The sequence below is a fragment of the Drosophila suzukii genome, chromosome X (assembly GCF_043229965.1).
Source record: "Drosophila suzukii chromosome X, CBGP_Dsuzu_IsoJpt1.0, whole genome shotgun sequence".
Lineage (NCBI taxonomy): Eukaryota > Metazoa > Arthropoda > Insecta > Diptera > Drosophilidae > Drosophila > Drosophila suzukii.
Genome location: NC_092084.1, coordinates 2,440,590 through 2,462,166, shown reverse-complemented (window position 1 = coordinate 2,462,166; position 21,577 = coordinate 2,440,590). Strand labels below are relative to the sequence as shown.

At 40.2% G+C, this 21,577-nt stretch overlaps 1 protein-coding gene across 4 annotated transcripts in view; it reads right to left on the bottom strand.

Moving 5' to 3' along the window:
- The window catches only part of shakB (shaking B), a 173,011-nt gene extending 153,787 nt beyond the window's left edge, over positions 1–19,224 (bottom strand). For 2 of the 4 annotated variants that reach the window (XM_017081651.4, XM_070997806.1), the window contains exons 1-2: positions 17,380–17,679; positions 1,603–2,189 (exon numbers count right to left, since the gene is read on the bottom strand). The gene's annotated coding sequence lies outside the window, so the exon portion shown is untranslated. Of the gene's footprint in view, positions 1–1,602; positions 2,190–17,379; positions 17,680–19,191 lie in introns of those variants that run through there. The other 2 variants (XM_036820826.3, XM_070997805.1) reach the window with 2 other exon arrangements.
- Positions 19,225–21,577: the final 2,353 nt, after the last annotated feature.

The following is a 21,577-nucleotide window of genomic DNA, read 5'->3' as shown; positions in this document are numbered from 1 at the left end:
ACAAATCAGCCAATCTTATTTAATTTATCGGTGGGGCCACTTCATTCCTGGAATTTGCTACGAATCTCCAACAAAATGTGTTGTGCTCGAGAGACGGGATTTTTTATTGTATTTATTGCCGCCCGAGACAAGTGAAAAACATGTGATGGGCGTGGGGGGTGGGGGTCGGAGGTGGGAAAAGTGGGCGTGGAGCTGTCGGAAAATCTTACAAGCCGCCGAGTGACAAGGCAAGGAAAGCATGTCTGGAATGTTTGTTTTATAAACGAACTTTTTTATTGCCCGCAAAAGGTTGGGAAAATCCAGTGCATTTTGAAATTCTTAAGTTGGCTCTTGCAATGTTTTTAATTTTTATTTTTCAAATTCTTAAATTTATTTAGCAAGTATTTTTATACGTTGTTGGTTGAGACTTCATCTTCGGTTGGCCGACTGAGGAAAAACCTCCCGTGGCTCCTCATTTCCTGTCTCGTATTTGTTTGTTTGCCTTCCTCTGCGGAAGTGTTTTTCCCAGCTCCTTCGAACTCTTTGATTTGATTAGTGCAAAGTCCCGCGCCATCCTTCGTCTGATTGCTCTATGAATGAATCCCGATGAATGGCCACAAAGAAGAGGATTCGTTCCCCCCTTTTTTATGATTTTTTTTTCAATTTGTTCAGCTCTAAAATTGGTTTGGCTTCGTCAGCGATTTTCCGCACATATATATATATCTATATATAAAAGATATGTTCGATTCTGACTCTGGTTCTGGAATTAGCTTGTTTCCTGAGCTGCCGCACATGTGTCACGAATTTTCAGCTCCCAAATTGAGTTACGAAAGTGGAATGATGTTAATGAAGCGCCGTGTGCTTTTCGGTATGTGGGAAAATATTTGATTTTTCACTTATATTTCCCCAAAAAAGAACTCAACGTGGGCTCAGCTATTTTCTACTTTCTGCTTTCACAGCTGCAACTGGAATTTTTACCGGTTTTTGGACGATAGCAGGAAAATAGTAAAGAGCTTAATTTTAGGAACGATTTTTTATTTTTTTTAATCATTTATATTCTCCCGCAGCCTTAATATTTATATTTTGTTTCATTTAATTAGTGTTCTTAAAGTTACTTCTACTTTCTTTTTGTTTTTCCCTCCAGTTACTCGGAAACTTTGTTCAAATCTCAGCCGTTCTTAACTTCACCAGGCATTTTTCACTTCTTCCAGTCATTAGACACCCATTAGTCAGCGTAATACCCACGATGATCTATGCCAATCTATTTCGAAAATCTTTTTTCGGGGGCCTCTTTCTGTTCAATCTACCGCACAGTTGCGACTCATTAAGAAATCATTTTTCACAAGGAGCCAAACAAACAAACGGGCGGCAACAACAAATAAATAAAGACAATTTGAATGGAGAGACCAGAGACCAGAAAAAAAGAAAATTCATTTGTCCAAGAATAGAATCTAAGGGGCACAGGCACTTGTTGAAAATAAAACGAGCGAGAGGCAAGATAGCGGGCAATGCCATGACCTCTCGCACATTTTCCAGAGAATCCATGCCCCTATGCATATCTTAAATTCCGGAAAATTACTACAGATAATCCGGCAGATCTTTCGGGAACTTCAGTTTACTTACCTTGATTTCTTTTCGGCTGCCTCTACGATTGATGATCTATTTGTGTCGCCGTTCTTCTGGCTGTTGGATTTAAAATGATATTTTATTGAGTTTAATTGGAACGCGAACTAAACGGCGAGTTTGAAAGAAATGGAATTATACAGTATTATAGGGGTTACTGGTTCTTCGCGATGGAGCCACCACACAATTTTCGCACTTTGATCTCTTTTTTATTTTGGTTCACTTAATTCTCGCCTTTTTTCCGTGTTTATTTTTTGACTTTTGTTCATTGGTTTTCCTGCCCTTTGTTTTGTATAATTATTATACGCTTGTTTTGGTTTTTTGTTAATAACTTAAATGCAATTTGTTCTAATTAATTTATATGATATGTTGAATTAATTGCATTTTACTTTCGTAATATATTTGGACTCTATTTCAGTCTATTTGAGCTTTGTTTACTATTATGTAATTAATTATCAATTATTTTATTAAGAATAAAGTTATTTAAATTTGAATTCGAAAATATTTCAAATATAAGAAGATTCTCGTAATATTTCGAAGTTTTTCTTTAGTTTCTCTAGGCTTTTGTCTTAAAAAAGGTCTTCGTGCTGAAATGAGAAAATGGGATAGAACAGTGAGTAAGTAGGTATCGAAACAAGTAATCGGAGGTAGAGATATCATTGTAATAATGAAAAGCTGTATTTAATTGGAAATTTATATGTTGAAGCTGAATACATCAAAATAATTCTTCGTTTTCCATCCATTTCAGTAGGTGTTATGGTGGAAACTCCTTTATTTCGCTTTATTTTCTTCTTCTTGACCCAAAGACAATGAAAGAGACAGAAGGCAGGGTGCGAAAGAGAGGGCGCGAACGTTGGCGTTTTCCATTGAATTATGCTGCAATAAATTTCACCTCATAAGCCAATAATGACGAAAACTTTTGTGTTGCACATTTCGTGCCATGCGGCTGGCCTACTCCTGCCACTCCCCCTTGTCTCCTCTTTTTTAAAATATTTTTTTGGCCTCATACCGCCCAAGATAGTCCCGTCTCTGTCGCACTCGTTTGCTCTTCCTTTGTGCCGCCTGCCTGCATAACAATGTCCTACATTCCCAACACGTACCATCGACAACAGCAACAACAGCAACGGCAACTTTGGATGCTATTTAACAAGCGAGCAAAGGGGCGTGGCACCCACCCATCCACAGCCCCATTTTCCCGCCCATCCGGCGTGCGAGCGAGATAGACAAATGCGAAAATTGCATACGAAACGTAACGAAAATGCAGAGCCCAAAGTTATTGAGACAGAAGAGTGGCGGAGAAGTGGAAAAGCGGGCTTGTCAGACGAATATATATAGATACATATATATATGTATAAGTCATGTGCATATGGCCGTATCTATGTGCCAGTGCACATAGCCATATGCATATGCGGGCCGTGATTAAACCCAACTTAAAGCGAAACTGCAAAAAGGCTAGCGAAAAGTTGGTAAGAGATATCGCAAAAGGAGCGGTAAAGAAAAGAAAGCAAGTATCTGCAAATTGAGAAGGATCACTGGGAGAAAAATGAGTTCAACTCTTTAAATATATATATGTAGCTCCACAAAATCAGCAATTTGGTCGCTTTGAACTGAGTTGTGTAGTGTGGCCATACTTCTGGCAGAAACTGAGTTGTGTAGTGTGGCCACACTTCTTGCAGAAACAGCTTAAGATTTAACCCATTTGATTTATTTTATATTTCTTGAATTTCCGCTAAGTCGATCCAGATTTTTCACGTGTTGCGGCCCCATCGACAAGGTGACTGCATAATATATGCACACATCGCGCCTTCCACTGCCATTTCGCCCATCATTCCCATTCCCCAGCGTTTGATATACGGTCTAGTACAGTTAAGTAGCTACTATATACGATGGGGCCAGCACAAACATTTCCGGGCTGCTTTCGTTTTCAAGACAAAGCCAAAAGTCGAACTTCTTCTCGGCCAACAAGGGGCTGGGGCTCCGGCTTGCCATCGTCGTCATCGCCAGCTCCGAATCTCGGTCACAGGGCGGAGTTCAGAGGGTGGGTTTGAGGCTTTGTAGCTGTTTGCTTCTACGGTTCTACGGTTCTTTGGTTCTCTGGTTCTCTGGTGGAGAAGAACTCTGGGCGACATAAATTGGCGGCGGTTCTATGTATGAAAAGGCATGCCATTAAATAAATATTGTGTAATGCGCCGTCTGTCCCTGTCTCGTTTGGCGAAGGGAGAAGGGCCCTTCGCTGGCTGGCAAACTATGTAATTAAATTTGGTGTTTTTACTTGTCTGGTTTAGTTAGTTTTACCAATTTGCATATGGGTCCGGACAGGGGAAGCAACCCCATTTGCGCGACCCTTTTACGCGGTTTTGGCCGGGAGATATTTCCATTTGGACTTTATGGAAGCCACTTGGTGAAGTTAATGGAGAGGATTTCAATCTGGGGATTTACTTAAAGCAGATGGCATACAAGAAATGATGGAAAAGTATGTCACTTCTTTCAAACTGGAATGTTTTAGTTAATTCACCCTTGCAACAGTTTATATGGTGTATCAAGTAATATTCGGTTAGTAAAATAGTTGTGGAATACTTTACAATTTTAAACCCATTATGTCAACTATTTACTGCACTTAATCTATATTTTTGTGTTGTTTATAACCATTAGCTCTACGCTCCCTTAGTACACAAATGTGTATCTACGTTGGGTATTCTATTTTTAGCTAGACAATTTTTCATCTTCATTCAAGCACTTTAACTAAGTTAGTGCATCGTTATGTACTCTCCTCTTTGGCCACCCAGTTTTCCCCGCTATTCATCGTCATCACGAGGCACGCACTTTCACACTTATCGAAGCATACTTATGGGCGCAGGCGAGGCTTAAGTGCAACATTGTTGCTGTTGGCTTCCACTGAGGAAACAGTAGTCCCTTTATCAGGGTTCTTGTAAACAAAACTATTTATAACATATTATGAACGAATTATGATCATTTGCTTTTGCCTGTAAGTTCATTAAAATTCCACAGCTTCATTACAAAAATCTAAGAATGGTTCCCCATATCTGGGTTTTAATAAACAAAGTTACTGATAAAATATTATAAAAAAAAATAATGGTCACTTGCTTTTGTTTCTGAAGTAATATTTCTAGGAAAAAAGTCATCAAAAAATCGAATATTAGTTCTTAAAGCTTGAAAGATATTAATGTGATAGGTCAGAATCTATAACATTTGAAAAATTTTCATTAAGACATATTTATGTTTGACCCAAATAACTATTTGGTTGGTCAACCATTAAAGGCTCATATTTTTTTCCGAGTGCACCCCGGCTGGTGTTGTTGTTTGGCTAGTGTAAAAATAGTGTTTTTGTTGTTTTTGTGCGCTGCCTCATTGCATTTTCGTTTTTGGGGGCATTCGCTTGATTATGTATATTTACCCTAACACATTGGGCGAAGGATGTGAAGGGGGTCGCGGGTAGTTGGCCTGTAATTGCTATTTACACTGCAACACAGATACTCACCAACACAGCCAGCGAAGATCCTGGCACACACACACACATGGCAACACATAGACAATTATGTTTGTGTGCCTGATTTGATGGCGATAGCAGGCCAGGCCAGAAACCAAATCAAAGCCAACAGCAAACAAATAAATACAAACACCAAGGAAGACCCACACACACAGATACTCACCAATACATAGAAAGCAAGAAAGAGAGAGAGCGAGAGAGAGGGGCTATGTTCATATAAGTATGCAGCACTTTGCAATGGTTTAATGCGCGACCTAAAGACCATTTAAACTGGGACAAATGAGGCCAGGCGCAGGACCCGAAAATCCAAAACCCAAAACCCAAAACTCAAAACCCAGAATCAACAATCCCGAACACAAATCCGCTGCTGAAATCCAGATCAACAATGGAGGGATATGTCGAGACGACAATAAAGGAAGTCACTTTTGTTTTCAGTCCGCATTATTTGCCATTATGCAGTGTGCTCCTATATGGACTTCTACCAGGCTTAAACCACACAAAAAACAGATAACATATAGCGACAAATATGCGACACGTTCTTCTTTTCGCTTATTATCCTGCCATCTGATTTTTTCGTCCTGCAATTTCGTTTCCGTTTCCCTGCTCGTAAATTAGGTGTGGGAGTCAGTATTTTCGGCCAAGTTGGCATTCCTAGTTAAGACATTACCCATGGTGATTAACATAAATAGCCCAGATGCAACCCTTCAGTAGCAAGGATCCGATCCTCGCTAGAATACCAAAAATACCAGTTTTATGGATTTTGGGGATTTTGTGCATCCTACATCCACTCTAGACGCCATGATTTCCTCCTCTTTGTCGCAAGCTTCTCCCAAGATCGGTTCGTTCTCTGCAAAAAGTGCTATAATTTTCAAACCCGTCCGCATCCACACATCCGCGTGTGAAATTCTAGGAATTTTGGTTGAGCAGTACGACCTGTTATCACTCCCAATATTGGTGGTAAGATTATTCGACGATATATTGGAAAAATCTAATTGTAATTCCTGGAAAACAGCAGTGACCAGAGACACGTGCAAATTCTCGGAATTGACGGAAGTTTTACAGCCCTCCCTCTGCGCACAGCAAGGAGCAGGTGCCGCGTGCAGCGGTTCATCAGCGGAACCATACATTTCTTGAGCGCCAGGCCATAATCACCATTTGGGATTCTTATACCGCACACCGCGTGAAAGGAATCTGTCTTCTTTGCCACACCTGGATTAATTTCATCATCGGCATATCATAAGCGGCTTCAAAAATCGCCGCAGTCAACCCGCGTGAGGTTTTGACTTTGCCAAGCCCGCACCACGATCTACAAGTCAGATCAAGTTGCAGTTCGGGCGAAAAACGCACCGGCGCCGATTCGGCGTAATTCGGGCAAGACAGCGGAGGCGGACGCCGCATCCCAATTGGAATTTCAGTTCCAATTCTGCTTCCAGTTAATTTTGGCCGGGACTGCCAACTCGTTTTTGTATCGCTAAAGCGATTGTAGTTTAATTTTCTTATTCTAAATATTTGTACGACAAGTTTCTAATTTAATTTACGATTCCTATTTAGCTTTTATACTTGCGTGTGTGCTTACGACATAGTATGACATATATACACCTAAATTAAATTATCCTACAGCGCACATCGATCGTCATCAGGCCTGCTGACTTCGTTGGAGAGTTCGTAAGTACGGCATAGCCGTAAATCATTTACATTCCTACATATATATTCATTCTTGTCTGAGCCCGCACACTTTTGGTACCAATATATACATGTAATTTTTCCACATTCGCGTATTGATATAAATATTAAATAAGAATCGTTTGCACTTATCTAATTTAACGTAATCCGCCTAAGTGATTTCCTGTAATTTTTGAATAAGCTTGCCGCATATCGATAAAATATGTAATCAGTTTCGTAATAATTTAACGTAAACAAAATATCCATTTCTTTTCCTATTTGATAATCTTGTACTGACACTCGATCATATAGAGAGTCTTTTGGCGTAAAGAACGCTTAGTTCTAAGGCTTTAGTGTTAGGATTTGTAGTATTAAGAACCATGAACCATATTATCGTGTTTGCCGTATTAAATGAAATTTAAGATGAATTAATTTGTGATCTTTTGAGGGCACCTTAGAGGATGTAGCGCAGCGGTTGTTTTAAGGGTGGAGTCTAATGAGACTTCACAGGTAGGGTGGGTATAGAAGGTGGCCAATAACATCTGGGCCTCCGTCTTCGATAGGTACAGTCTCTCGTCCGAATCTTAGCCGATAGGTTAAAAATCCTTATCGTTACCGTCTCTCTGTCTACTATTGTTAGTTCTGTGACACTCTTGTTTCATCTTAACACAAACCCACACCCATCTCCCTGAGCAGGCCGGTCAAAGCGTAGACAGAGGTGTTAGGGTGGACAACGCTCATAGAGTGTGTTCGTTACAGAATTAAATGGCGCCCAACAATGGAGCAAGCCCGATGCCTGATCAGGCATCTGTCGTTTGACAGCCGAGCTTCCCGAAAATATTTCAATCCATCCATTTTTGTAAAATTGTAGTTTCAGTTAGTATTTCATTTTTGACTTGGATTTGATGGTACTCTGGATAGATTCGGAGCCATACCAGCAGAAATGTTATACTTTTGTTACATGTTTTTCTATCAGTTCGGTCATACTCGGACATTATAGTTAAAAACATTCCATTTTGATTATTTGATACTTCGGAATTTTAGTTCTGATTTAAGGTCGGTTCTTTACCAAGTTTTCAGTTTTCAAACCACATCTTCTATCCAATTAAAATCGAGATTTGTTCTAGCTGGAAAAATTCGGCTAGTCCCTCTTTTGATTGGTTAGACCTCAAAATACTATTTTTATATAATTAATTCCGCAAACATTTTCAGTTAATAATTAGTACCTATCGAACGAAAATCAACCTGCTGCTACATTACTCCTCAGGATAAGCCCCTCGTATTTTTATGATACTACCGCATTCCGAATTTCTCAAGGATCTTTCTCGTCTTGTCATTGTTGAATGATTATCGTATACTTCTATCGCATATCGTACATATCTATCGCATATCGTATATTTCTATCGCAAATCGTATATCTTCCATTTCTCTTTTTAAGTTTTTGAGATTAGTTGGTTGTTTAGTTAGGTTTTAAAAATGTCGGTTAGGCACAGCAACGAGAACCTAGTTTCTCTAGGTGATGATGACTCAGTGATGTGCACCCTCTGCAACGCAGTAGTTTTCGAATTGGATTTAATTGAAACTGCTTGTAAACATTGCTTTCATAAGGCTTGTCTACAAAACTGGCTGCAGGATAGCAACACTTGTCCAACATGCTCTCAACCATGTTCTCAGTCCCAGACGGTATCTAACCCGAATTCCGGTATGCCAAATCGAATGATGACCAGATCTAGGTCTCGTAACGCCGATAATCAGAACATTATTATCGTCCCTCAGAATGGCAACTTGAATCCCCAGCAAGACAATAGGCAAACTATTGACTCAGATGTAACCGAAGACCCAGATCAGCAAAGTCTTGCGAATCAAATGCGAGCATTTCAAAAAAGCATGTTAGAGAACCAGAGAACATTTCAAGTAACCATGACAGATACAATCACAGAAAAAATGACTCAGATGTTTAGCCAATTGAATAGGTCTACGTTTGTGGATAACAATACGCAGCACGAATTCCGTAACAATTCAGGACAAGTCGGTTTCCAGAACAATCAGGGTCAAAACAGTCAGCGAGTTAGGAACTCTCCGGATGTGCGAAGCGATCGCAGCGATCTTTCTTTGGATCGTCCTGACAGAATTTCAAATGTGATTTCCAACTGGCGAATCAAATTCAGTGGGTCAGCTGACGACATCGCAGTTGAGGATTTTATATACCGAGTAAACTGTCTCACTACACAAAGCCTAAACGGAAATTTCGATTTGTTGTCGCAGTTTGCAAATTTGCTATTTGCAGGTCCTGCTCTATCTTTTTACTGGCGTGTTCATAGGTCGGTAGATGACATGAACTGGCATGTATTATGCAGACGCTTAAAGGAGAGATACTCAGATCAGAGATCAGACCGTGAAATAAAAAGTGCCATGCGTCGTCGTAAGCAGGGTTCAAACGAAAGTTTTGATGACTTTCTTGACGCAATGCTTATCATAGCTAATTCCCTCCGAGAGCCCATGCATGATAGTGAGCTAGCCAGCGAAGTGCGCCACAATCTTAAGGCAGACTTGAAACTTGAGTTACTGCATGTTGACACCCCTTCTTTGGAAGCTTTGCGTAAGGCGTGTCACCGCCACGAAGAATTTCATCGTAGCACTCGATCGAAGCCAATTCAACGCCCTAATGTAACAAAACGGTTTGTCAACACAATTCTTCACGAATACGACTCTGAAGACCAGTCCGAAGACGAAGCCGATGTCGAGGGCGAAGTCTGCGCAATTAAGCCTGCAGACAAATTCATATGTTGGAACTGTGATGGAACAGGTCACAGGTACCATGATTGTCTAAAACCTCGCCGTATTTTCTGTTACGGTTGCGGCATACCCGATGTATATAAACCAAATTGTGCAAAATGTAAATCGGTATCGGAAAACTCCAAGCAGGACATTCGCAAAATGAATGTCCGCCGTTAGCCTTGGATATTCTTAGTACTCCGGATGCTACGGCAACGGATAATTTATCTGATGTGTCTACTCCCAAACCTGATGAACCGACTACTAAAGCGTTCAATCCATATCACCTGTGCTTGCAAGGGTATCTTAAACGAAGGCTTAAACCTGTTAGTGTCAATTCTATCTTTGCTTACAAACGTCGTTCTACCTTGCGTATACGTAAATTCTGGATGCGCAAACGAGCTTTTAACCGTTGCATTATCTCATCAATCATCCACAAAAAGAATGACATCCGGCCTTTCACAATGGTGCAGATTTTCGGCCTCGAATATTCAGCTCTCTTAGACAGCGGAGCCAACAAAAGTGTCATTGGTGGAAAGCTTGCCCAACAAATAATATCTGACAAACTTTATAACAAATTCAAAAGCATAGTCCGTACTGCAGACGGCCAAACACAATCCGTGGCTGGCACAATCTCCATTCCCTTGACGTACAACTCTATAGATTCAAAATTTGAATTCTTAATAGTACCCTCTATTCAACACAGCGTGATATGCGGCATGGATTTCTGGGAAACCTTTGGCATTTCCATCCAACTTTCGTTTTCAGTTAACGAAATTGAATACAAACCCGAGGACGACCCCTCACACATCTGTTTATCCAACGCACAGAAATCAAAGCTGAAAAAGGTAATCGACTTCTTTCCATCATTCGAAAGTGAGGGCTTAGGTTTGACCAGATTGATAGAACACAACATTGACACATCTACCGCGAAACCAATCAAACAAAGGTTTTATCCTTTATCGCCAGCTAAAGAAAAGCTTTTGTGTGTCGAAATCGATCGCATGATTGAAATGGACGTCATAGAAGAGGCACCATCATCGCCTTGGTCTTCTCCGGTTACCTTGCACGTCAAACCTGGCAAGGTACGTTTCTGTCTCGATGCGAGGAAACTTAATGCAGTTACCATTAAGGATGCTTACCCGATTCCTATTATGGAAGGTCTGCTTAGTCGTCTCCCGCCAGTGCATTGCATTTCTAAAATAGATCTCAAGGATGCGTTTTGGCAAATTTGCCTAGATCAAGAGTCCCGTGCAAAGACAGCGTTCACGATACCAAACCGTCCGCTGTACCAATTCAAAAGGATGCCATTTGGTTTGACCAACGCACCGCAAACCATGTGCCGTTTAATGGACCTTGTAATACCGTATCAGCTGAAGTCGCACGTTCTAGTCTACCTTGATGACCTTTTGGTGTTGTCAAGCAGCTTTGAAGACCATCTTCTACATCTTTCTGAGGTAGCCACCCAGCTGAGAAAAGCAGGATTGACAATTAACGTCCAGAAAAGTCAGTTCTGTCTGAAAAGAGTAGATTACTTGGGATATTTGGTTGGAGAAGGAACACTTCAAGTTAATCCAAACAAGATTAGCGCTGTCAGTGAATTCCCGATACCAAAAACTCAGAAACAGCTGAGAAGATTTCTTGGTATGACTGGTTGGTACCAGCGCTTCATTTCAAACTATTCCTCAGTCATATTCCACCTAACAGAGTTGCTACGTGGCAAAGACTTTCAATGGAATGAACATGCTCAAGAGGCCTTTGAGAACATCAAAGCCAAGTTATGTTCTGCCCCATGTCTCGTTCACCCCGATTATGAGAAACCGTTCATTCTGCAGTGCGATGCCTCACTACATGGTGTTGGCGCAGTTCTGGCCCAATGTGACCAATCTGGTTGCGAACGACCAATAGCATTCATGTCCAAAAAACTTAACAAAGCCCAACGTAACTATACAGTTACCGAACTTGAATGCATGGCTGTAGTCTTGGCAATAAAAAAGTTCAGGATGTATATTGATGGACATTCTTTCAAAGTAGTCACTGACCACTCCAGTTTGCGTTGGCTTATGAATCAATCTGATTTAAGCGGTAGACTGGCCAGATGGGCTATCAAACTTCAGGGTTACTCCTTTGAAATCGAGCATCGTAAAGGATGTGAGAATGTCGTGGCGGATGCTCTATCCCGTGCTTTCGAGGACGTGGAAGTTGCTGCGCTGAATTTTGAAGTTCACCCTGAAATCGATCTTGCATCAGATGCTTTCCAATCGGAAGAATATTCTGCACTCCGGAACAAATTCTCGTCCTCACAGCTACCTGATTTCCAAGTAGTCGACGACTTTATCTATCACCGTGCAGCATTTCCCAATTCAATTGACACTTCACCAGACGATTGCTGGAAATTGTTCGTACCCGAATCGTTACGCCAAAGCGTAATTAGTGCCGCCCATGACCAACCATCATCTGCGCATTGTGGAATGACCAAATGCCTAGAGCGCATTCGCCGCCGCTTTTACTGGCCAAACATGGTAATCAACGTGCGGGACTACATACGCAACTGCGAAACGTGCCTCACTACAAAGCATCCTACGCGTTCCTTGAAACCACCTATGGGCGCTCAAGTGCATAGCGAAAGGATATTTCAACGACTCTATCTGGATTTTATTGGCCCATTTCCGCGTTCCAAGTCTGGAAACATAGGCATATTGATTATCCTGGATCACTTTTCAAAATTCACTTTTCTAAAGCCAGTGAAAAAGTTCACCACTAAAGTGATAATCAGTATACTGCAGGACGAAATCTTTCCCTGCTTTGGTGTGCCCGAGACAGTCGTGAGTGACAACGGCACTCAGTTTAAAAGCCGTGACTTCTCTGACTTCCTCTCGAAATATGGCGTGCGCCACATGTTCACAGGCGCCTATGCTCCGCAGTCCAACGCAGCGGAAAGAGTCAACCGTTCAATCAACGCGGCTTTAAGAGCTTACATTCGTTCGGACCAGCGTGAATGGGATGTTTTCCTCAGCAGCATCAATTGCTCACTTCGTAACTTCCTTCATCAGTCTATCGGTGTATCACCGTACCAAGTTGTTTTTGGGCAACATATGATCTCACACGGCCAGGACTATAAACTGTTGCGCAAGTTGGGTTTACTCGCCGAAGGTGATGTCAACCTTTCAAGGACTGACGAGTGTCAGAAAATTCGTGCAAGCATCCATAAACATCTGAGCAAAGCTTATGAGACGAACCAGCGCACATATAACCTACGTACGAGGCCTAGATCGTTCGAAGTAGGTCAAGAGGTGACAAAACGGAACTTTGCGCTGAGCAACGCTGCCAATAATTTCAACGCAAAGCTAGCACCAGTCGGAACAAAAGCGAGAGTTAAGGAGAAACTTGGTCAATCAATATATGTTCTGGAAGACATGAACGGCAAAGAGCTTGGTAAATTCCATGCCAAGGACATCTGGTGATCCCTCCTGACTCCTTTTTCAGTTTTTATTATTAGTCACAGGGACTAAAAATCAAAACTGTGGTTGTGGGAGTCAGTATTTTCGGCCAAGTTGGCATTCCTAGTTAAGACATTACCCATGGTGATTAACATAAATAGCCCAGATGCAACCCTTCAGTAGCAAGGATCCGATCCTCGCTAGAATACCAAAAATACCAGTTTTATGGATTTTGGGGATTTTGTGCATCCTACATCCACTCTAGACGCCATGATTTCCTCCTCTTTGTCGCAAGCTTCTCCCAAGATCGGTTCGTTCTCTGCAAAAAGTGCTATAATTTTCAAACCCGTCCGCATCCACACATCCGCGTGTGAAATTCTAGGAATTTTGGTTGAGCAGTACGACCTGTTATCACTCCCAATATTGGTGGTAAGATTATTCGACGATATATTGGAAAAATCTAATTGTAATTCCTGGAAAACAGCAGTGACCAGAGACACGTGCAAATTCTCGGAATTGACGGAAGTTTTACAGCCCTCCCTCTGCGCACAGCAAGGAGCAGGTGCCGCGTGCAGCGGTTCATCAGCGGAACCATACATTTCTTGAGCGCCAGGCCATAATCACCATTTGGGATTCTTATACCGCACACCGCGTGAAAGGAATCTGTCTTCTTTGCCACACCTGGATTAATTTCATCATCGGCATATCATAAGCGGCTTCAAAAATCGCCGCAGTCAACCCGCGTGAGGTTTTGACTTTGCCAAGCCCGCACCACGATCTACAAGTCAGATCAAGTTGCAGTTCGGGCGAAAAACGCACCGGCGCCGATTCGGCGTAATTCGGGCAAGACAGCGGAGGCGGACGCCGCATCCCAATTGGAATTTCAGTTCCAATTCTGCTTCCAGTTAATTTTGGCCGGGACTGCCAACTCGTTTTTGTATCGCTAAAGCGATTGTAGTTTAATTTTCTTATTCTAAATATTTGTACGACAAGTTTCTAATTTAATTTACGATTCCTATTTAGCTTTTATACTTGCGTGTGTGCTTACGACATAGTATGACATATATACACCTAAATTAAATTATCCTACAGCGCACATCGATCGTCATCAGGCCTGCTGACTTCGTTGGAGAGTTCGTAAGTACGGCATAGCCGTAAATCATTTACATTCCTACATATATATTCATTCTTGTCTGAGCCCGCACACTTTTGGTACCAATATATACATGTAATTTTTCCACATTCGCGTATTGATATAAATATTAAATAAGAATCGTTTGCACTTATCTAATTTAACGTAATCCGCCTAAGTGATTTCCTGTAATTTTTGAATAAGCTTGCCGCATATCGATAAAATATGTAATCAGTTTCGTAATAATTTAACGTAAACAAAATATCCATTTCTTTTCCTATTTGATAATCTTGTACTGACACTCGATCATATAGAGAGTCTTTTGGCGTAAAGAACGCTTAGTTCTAAGGCTTTAGTGTTAGGATTTGTAGTATTAAGAACCATGAACCATATTATCGTGTTTGCCGTATTAAATGAAATTTAAGATGAATTAATTTGTGATCTTTTGAGGGCACCTTAGAGGATGTAGCGCAGCGGTTGTTTTAAGGGTGGAGTCTAATGAGACTTCACAGGTAGGGTGGGTATAGAAGGTGGCCAATAACATCTGGGCCTCCGTCTTCGATAGGTACAGTCTCTCGTCCGAATCTTAGCCGATAGGTTAAAAATCCTTATCGTTACCGTCTCTCTGTCTACTATTGTTAGTTCTGTGACACTCTTGTTTCATCTTAACACAAACCCACACCCATCTCCCTGAGCAGGCCGGTCAAAGCGTAGACAGAGGTGTTAGGGTGGACAACGCTCATAGAGTGTGTTCGTTACATAGGTCAGGCGAGGAATGACAACAACTGAACTTAAATCTATCACGAAAAGTCGACCTATTGATTACCAACTCTAGCACGAACAATAAAAATATTCCTGAGATTTATTATCAAAAATATTAGTTGCAAAAATAAGAGCAGACAATTATAAGGAACCATATTTAAAGTTAAGCTTTAATAATATCTCATGGAGTATTATCTTTAAGTATTCTTGTATTCTTCACACAACTGTAAAATATATTTGCAATGTTATACAGCTATATGAGATAAAGATTAAAATTAAAGCCATTAACATATTTTAAGAATAAATACATAGTATGCAGCTTAACAAGAATACCCCTGATTTCCCTTTACCGGAAAATTTTGATTACGATTCGGACAATTTTTCTTCTGCTCGCCTGAACAATTGATGATGCTGGCTGCGAGTAAATTTATTTCGTTTTAATTTATTTATAATATTTTTCGTCCATTTAGTTGTTCGTCGTTTTTTAAATATTTGTTTTATTTGTTCTTCTTCCTTTGTTGTCCATTTCGTGGGCGACTGGTTCTTTTTTTCGTACTTGCATGGCAATTTTCAGTTTATGGACATGATTTCCTCTGCGCTGGTGTTTCTGCTTACATAAATAAATAAAAAGACGCAAAAACAAAATTGAAATGAAATTTCATATGTCATTATATTGCACAATTATTCCAATTGTTTTTTTCATTTCAACTTTGCTCTGCTGTGTTTTTTTACCCTATCAACCGTTTTTTGTTATATCTGCATATTAAATGCGAAAGCGCCAACATTTGCATTAATTTTTTGTGGCCATTTTGATGTGACTGCTTTTTCCCCCATTTTGATGATTTAATGTGGCAAAATGTGCGGAACCAATTTCGAAACATATCTGCATGGAAATGAAAAACGAAGGGGGAAAGCCTCTGACAATAATTATTTGCGATGGAGGAAGCCAAGTGGCCATTTCTTTGCGAGGCTCTGAATAATTTTACGATTGAGCATTAATGGATGTGACAGCATTGTTTTTAATATAAACGAATTGAACAAATAAAATGTGAAATCATGTTTTTAAATATAACGAAAATATGTTTTGGGGCTGGATTGGCAATTATTTTTCCCAGTGAATGGATTTGTGCACTTGTGTTCAACTAATGGAATAAATTATAATGAAAAACTATACAATATTAAACGTAATGTGTTAAAAATGTATCACTGATTTCGTTTAAATTCATTCAATGGTTCTAAATTATATTAGTTTTTAAGTTCTCAAAGAATTTTAAACCAATGTGATATCTATGTTTTTCTGAGATTAGCTTTTAATGGTTGCCAAACTATTTAGAAATTTCGCTTTGATCAACATAATAAATCTTTTAGTAATTTTCTTAACTTAATGCCACACTGGTATTGCAAAATTTGGCCCGCGGAGATAAAAAAATGTGTCCAATTCGCAGTAAAAGTCGAAAAACTCGTATATCAAAGGCCCAAAGCCCTTTAAAGTTGGCCTAAGAGCGATCTGGACACTGGTAAGAACCAGCGAGAGACAGCGATGCATCAAAATTATTAATAGACCGTTATGAAAAGCCCGTCGAGATCGCGAGAGATGTTTTTCCCGCTGCGGTTCGCTGGGTTCTCAATGAGCGATGGCCAGACAAAGACGCCGAAAGACATGAACAAACCATCAAATCAACTCGGCATTTATTTTAGAAAATATTGTAACTTTTCCCCATTTCGCTCAAATGTTTTTTGGTTTTGTTTATGTTTGTCTAGCGGCGGCAGCTGACGGCACAGATTGTTTATAAACTTGCTGGATTGTAAAAGAGATTTTTATAAGAGGGAATAGTTTTAAAGTAGCATTTTAGAATATTATTCAGGCTTAAACAAAAGTTTTTTTTTAAAATTTAAGAATGGTTTTGTCGTAACCCACCCACTGTATTATATTGAAACAATTCTTCTTAATTATAAAGAGGTAAATTCACTAATGACAAGAAGGTAAAGGCCAAAAATGCTTCAAAATGTTATAACAATATTATAATGTTGTTGAACAAGCAACAAGATATTACTCAATAAAATCCAGCCATAACAATGAAAACCAATGGAATATGTGTACGATGAGCAATGGTTTCTTAAGTATTTTGGGCATATCATTTGCTATTATTAAACAGCAGATAAACAATTGGAGATTTTAAAAAAAGCCTTGCCTCATTCGCACTTTGCGATTGTTAATCACGGCGATGGAATTCCATTATTTGAATTATTTGCCGTGGCTAAATTAGAGAAAAAATATCATTGCCCTAATATTTATTTATATGAAAAATTCTTCGATTTCCATTCAGCACGTGTATCCAAAAGCGGAAGTGTTCGGCCAAAAAATTTGCCACAAATCAGCGGACTCAGCTCATAAAAAACGCAAGAAAAATACACAAAAAAACCAGGGGGTGTATTATTTTCGATCTCTGGACAGAGAATAGATATACATAGATATTTATGTTCAATAGATCACACACCTTGAGCCACTCACTCAGCCTCAAAGGCAGCCACTTTGGCTGCCAAACATTTTGTCCGTTTTTCCAGTGATTTTCTCTGCGTATGCTGTGTTGGTTTTTCCTTCGATTTTCACTGGCGCTTGGGGGATTTTTCACTTGTCCAAAGTACTTTACCCTGTGGCCGCTGTATATCTGGTTTTTCTATGCACACGCACTGCATATTGCCACTTTTGTCGACTTTCTCTTGGCTTTACTTTGCGGTTGGACTTTCATTTGATTTTTGCGGCAAGCTCACAACACCGCACGTTGTTGTTCTCGCTGCTGTTGTAGGTTGTTGTTGTTTTTTTTATCATATTCATTATATTTTAGGTTTTTATTTTTCGTATTTTAGATGTATATATAGAAAGAGAGCACGTTAAAAAAATTTGCAAAAAAATTCGATCGCTTGCACGCGTGGTTAAGCTAAAAATAAATTATTAATAATAATAAACAAACAATTTAACGGGGAACCCCGCCAAACGCACGTGTGTGTGTGCGTGCGAGTTCGGCCTAGAGCGTGTGTGTGTGCGTGTGCGAATTTGCGTGTGTGCGTGCCAAGCACTAAGTGGGAATACTGCTCCAGCTTCCGTTTCCGCTTTGCACTGCACTTCCGTTCAGCTCAGTTCGTTCCGTTCCGTTCCGTTCGGCGCTTCGATCTCGACACGACTCCTCGACTTTTCTTCTTCTGCTTCAGCCGCTGCCGCTGCCGCTGCGACTGCGACTGCTTGTTAAGGTTCCAGCTCTGCTCGGCCCGCTGTCGCAGTCGATGCTGACCGCGGCCGCGGCGCCGGCAGCGAGAGAGTCGCAGAGCTGCGGAGTTGCAACCTTTGGAGAGTTTGGGTTCTCTCCAAGCTGCTCTGACTCTAATCTTGCCAATTTCGAAAATATTTTTTTTTAATTTTTGCGCCTAAAATATCGAAAATGATTTTTTGTTTTCATCTTTTAACTGAATTCTATCTTATAAAATTATATAAAAAATACACTATGTCCCTAAAATACATTAATGTTTTGAATAGTTAACAAACGATAATCCTTCTCCTCCTTGAAAACTTTTTTTCACAAACAATTCCAGTTCCCAAAACTACAGTTTGATACAAAAAGTATTTAAGCTAAACACAATTTAGACCTGACTTACTTTGCCTTTAGATTTAAAACTTGGCTAAGTTATTAATTAATGCATTGAGAAGATCATTTTTATCCGGCTCGAGGTCAACCACTAATTAATAGGAAATGTTCTTAAATTCTGATTTCGAAATTCTTCAATTGCATCTCGGATACCGGGAAAAGCTATTTTACTTTAACAATGTTCGTTTAAAAAATCTGAATCACCGTTGATAGCAAGAGTCATCTAAATAAATTTTCAGACCACAAACTTCCCAATTTGTTAAAGCCTCGTTAAACCCCTCAATTTTTAACCTCTTTCACAAACCTAAAATACTAAAAAAATACTTCTTATTTTTCCAACGGAAATATTATTATTTAGATATAAAAAATCGTGTTAGAACCTAAGCTGTTTTGCAATGCTTTAGAAATGAAAAATCACTTTTGCAATGCGTAAGATGCCTGCCCAATCCTTAAAGAAACTCAAAAATAGCCTTAAAATGTTTAGTCCCAAGCGTAGTTTTTCGAATCCTTCGCACACACACAACCACACACACTGGCTCACACACACGCGGTGCAATAACGGTGTTTCGGCTGCCAAAAAAGAAAACCGCAGAAGGGAGTTTTGGAGAATGAGAATGTGTGGCAGGTGGAGAATATGAGAATCTGAGAAGACAAAATCTAAGCGCAGACCCGTGAACGTGTGCGAACACGCGGAAAAACAAATGCAAACTGTTTTTGCTGCAGGGAAATTCGGAAAAACGAAATTCCGCCGAAAAGCCGACGGCGCCGCCGACGTCGGCAGCGCAGCCGAAGCGCCGCCCGAAGTGGAGCCGATGTTTTCGGCAGACAGACAACTGCGGTAAGAGCGCGTGAGTGGGAGCGGGAGAGCAGGATGTTCGGCTGCGGCACGAAGAGTTCCGAAGCTCCTTCGTGTCCCGCTGCCGACGTCGCAGTGCGGCCAGAGCAGAGCTTTCCGAAGGGAGAGAGCGAGAGAAAGGGGCGCGCGAGAGAAAGTCGTGCTCCTGCTGCAGCTGTTTGTCTTGTTGTTGTGTTGTGCGTCTGCTGCATTGCCATCAGTAATTGACAAATTGCCTACATTGAAGCGCTAATTTTTTACCATCCAGAGTAAGACAGAGAGGAAGTGGGGGAAAAAAGCCCTGAAACAAGGGAACTTAGAACAAAATTTACAACCGAAATTTAGAAATTCTTTTTTTGGGAAATAAATTAAATTTAATTTTTTTTAAAGAAGGTGTAAAGGAAAATTAACAATAGTGGTGAAATAAAGTACAATTCTTGAACACAAAATACCACATTTTATGTTGTCACCCCCTTAAAGAGTTTTCGAAAAGATACAGACTTTCTGAGTTGTATTTCTAAGAATTTCCTGGGTTTTTCATTATTTATTTCGAAACTAGTTTCCCAAAAAAAATATTTTTTCTATCAGCTCACAGGCAGTTTTTTCATCGGCATGGTAAGCAAAACTAAGCCAAATTTGTATGAAAACGGCCCTTAGATTTTCATTAACCTTACAACAGTTTCTTGAAATCGTTATAAACTTGTGAAACCTATTTAATAACGGTTGAAGCTCACTCAAATTTGTAAAGCTATTAAAGTATACACTTTCAAAACATTTTATTTGCATATTTTAGTTGTGTCTCAGTTGTAAATAAGGGCTCAGAACTTCGTCTTTCGGTGATTTTCGAGCATGTTACTCCCCGAAGGTCCTGAACTCCTGAGAGTATGCAACAGAAGCCAGAAAAGCTGCCTGGCCGCTAACATTCTGCACTTTAGCATTCTGGCCCGGTTAACATTTGCCGAGTGACAGGGATCGCTTGCAGCTGCAGCGCTGTTAGCGCCGGCAGCGCAGTCGGCGTCGCCGTCGACGCTGGACGAAAAAAAACACGATTTTGTGTCTGTGCAGAAGGCATTCACACCAAAAAGTTTTCGCCGCTTTTCCGTCGCTTTTCGTGCTGCACGTGCTTTTCACGTTTTCCGAGCCGAGCATCTCCTCTCTCTCTCTCTTCTTCTCTCCACCTGCCCGCTGCACCCCTCTCGCTCGCTCTGTCACCCCTTGTGGGGTTTTTGGCCTAGCCGGTTTTTGCCTTCTTTTGCGGTTCACAAAAATATTGCATATTTATATGGGCGCTTTTTATACAGATTATAATTTTTAAAATAATTAAGCACTCTCCGATTTGTGCATTAATAAATTATTGCAAAATAATAAAAGAAATGCCAGTCAAACAACCAAACTATCATTATTCTGGAATGTAATATTTTCATCCTCGTTAAAATGAAAGATAAAATGTTTAAGGCATTTTACATATTGAAAAAAGGTTTACTCTCTTCTACTTAAATGAAATGTTGGTCAATTTATAAAGATTCCTAACTTAGCGTTTTAGTCTTAAAACAAAATACCTCGCATGACTATTTCCGTTTGTCTTAAAAAATATAAAGGTGAAATTCTGAACAGCTCAAGCTGATTATTTAATTTTATAAGTTACTGAAAGTATTTCTTGAAATACCATCTTACTTTTCATTTTTATGTTGCATCTGCTAAATGCTCTAGTTGCTTAATAAATTCGAACAAATCATTAGCACCGAAAAAAATGTAAAAAAAATCGGGGTAGTTCCCAAATCAAGTTCGAAATTGTTTAAAATATGCACCAAAAAATTGGCGTGAGTTTTTCTCCCACACACACACACTCACACCTGCACACTCACAAAAAACACAAAAGGCAATTCTTGTTGTTGTTTCTGCTTTATTTAGGTGATGCAATCGAATGCCGCATTCCACACACACACAGGACAGCCCTCACACACACTCAGACGCACACACACACACAAACAAAGGCAAACACTCTAAAATATTTTTGTTGTTTACTGTTACGCGAAGTTTTCCACTTTTCTTTTTTGTGTTGATTTTAGCACGAATTTTCGAGGTGAAAAGCGGCGCGTGTTAATGCACCACTTCCTGTTGGGCTACTGTACCGTTATTATTTTCTGTGGCATGCCGGCAAAAGAACGGCACTTTCCCACTCTCTCTCTCGCTCTCTCTCTCGCGCTCTCTGACTGCGAT